This window comes from Chrysochloris asiatica, unplaced genomic scaffold (genome assembly GCF_000296735.1).
Source record: "Chrysochloris asiatica unplaced genomic scaffold, ChrAsi1.0 scaffold00805, whole genome shotgun sequence".
NCBI classification, from domain to species: domain Eukaryota; kingdom Metazoa; phylum Chordata; class Mammalia; order Afrosoricida; family Chrysochloridae; genus Chrysochloris; species Chrysochloris asiatica.
This window is the reverse complement of record NW_006409323.1, coordinates 38,803-40,727: the sequence shown is the minus strand read 5'-3', so window position 1 is coordinate 40,727 and position 1,925 is coordinate 38,803. Positions and strand designations below refer to the sequence as shown.

The 1,925-nt window shown below is 36.8% G+C and overlaps 1 pseudogene across 1 annotated transcript; it reads right to left on the bottom strand.

The window, feature by feature from the left end:
* Positions 1-583: 583 nt before the first annotated feature.
* Positions 584-1,408, bottom strand: LOC102840704 (annotated as a pseudogene). Its single transcript, XR_438809.1, has one exon. The product of XR_438809.1 is annotated as an inhibitor of growth protein 2-like (transcript).
* Between the last annotated feature and the right edge of the window lie 517 nt (positions 1,409-1,925).

Here is a 1,925-nt window from a genome sequence, read left to right as displayed (position 1 = left end):
AAATGGCAGTATTTTTGGTATTCTAATCTTAACTGTCGCAATTAAATCAAAACAAAAAAGCAATTTCCTTTATTAAACAATTAAACATATCTATGATGTTGCAGCAAGGCCTTTACAAATGGGCTACTGACAGTGTATCAAAATGCTACTAAGGAAAATACAGCAGCAAATACTCTAATAAGAGCCCATTATTCCACATGGAATCCCAAATTATTCTTATCTCTAGTTTCTCATTCCTAGAAGACTAGAGATGAGTAAATGTATAAATGGGGCAAGGGAGAAAGAATCTCTGAATGGGGTAGTGTTCATATTTTAAGTTACCCAAGATAATTTGATGCTTACAGAGAAATCCAGCTCTATCAAGATTTTTATAAGTATGTAGAACTAGAATGCTAGCAAAATTTTAGTGTTTGCCCAAAAATTAACATTGTGGTTTTAAGTGAAAATGAAATAAGCACAGCTTGTGAAGTTTTTAGAATATTCATGCCACCCTCTCCCTAGTCCCTGTTCCTTTCATCAGGTGATCTGAAGAATACCTGGTTTAAAGTATTTGGTAATTCATTCAGATAATTAAGGTCACAGACAAAGTACAACAACTTTTAATACACAATTAATACTAATGATTAAAAATTATTGCATAGTCTTATGCATTTACCCTAAAACATTTTCTGAAATTAAACAAACTATATAAAAGACAAATAACCCTTTAAAATGTGGATGGTTCTTTACTACCTCGATCTTCTATCCTTTTTTGTCTTTTCAGTACTTTTGTCCATTGTTTTCTCATTATCTCCCCTGCACTTTGGGCAATACCATTTCCCCTTTGGTTTATAGGTAAGTGAAACACATGAAAAGTGAAACCATTCAATTGGACACTCTTCATTGTCACATCCTATCATTTCCCCATAAAACACTTGGTTACATAAACAGTATGTAGGTTCATTGGGATCTATTGCAAACTGAACAGGTGAAGCTTCCCTTTCCTGCTTGGCTTTGGAACGTTTCTCTTTCTTGGCTGATTTAGATTCCTTTTCTTTAGGTGGCTGATCATCACAGTCTTCAATCCCATTTGTCATGTGGCATAAATGACGGCTTTCACTGCTTCTCTGTCTGCGGGGTCTTCTCGAAGATCTTTCTGATTGTATGGAATCCATCTTTGCTTTATCTGAAGTTCTTTCACTTTCAGCAGGATCTTGGAAACACTGTGAATGCAGCTCCATTTGTCTTGCTCGATTCTCCACCAACTCTAGCATCTGTGACAATCTGAATTTTTTCATCTCCCAGTTCTTGACTTGATTAATGCTCTCTGGAGATGCTGCTGTAGGCATTTTTTCTGGTTTAAATCGTCTTCTTTTTTAGATCTTTCATAGACATCATCAATTTCTTTTAATGTTTCTGAAGTAATCATGCTTTGAAGTTAATTATTCCCAACTCATTAATTGGGCAAGTTTCTTAAATTCCTTGTAAATCAAGCTTACCATGAAAGTAAATTCTACTTCATAGGGTTACTGTGAGTAGTAAACGAGATAATGTTCTGAACCTGGAGCAGCAACTGGCACATAATAAACAGGCAGCACTAATTCCCAACCGAGATCAGTCCAATCAACCAAATGGGTTTAGAAGACAGAAGTAAATGGATTCATAGCTTTTCATTGTGTTAAATACTTTCTAGTAGGAAACTCACAGTGACCCTGCATATTTCTGTGTTCTTGTGTTGTTGAGTTTTATTGACTTGGTTAGGACTCTGAGCAATCCTGTATATGGTTTCCGAAAGGTAGCGTAACGGTTAAGCACAGAGCTCTGAACCGCAGCTCGAAACTACCTGCTGTTCCGCGGGAGAAAGATGAGCTTTTCTGCTCCGGTACAGATTTACAGCTCGGAAACCATGTACAGGTGTCGCTATGAGTCGGAACCAACTCCACGGC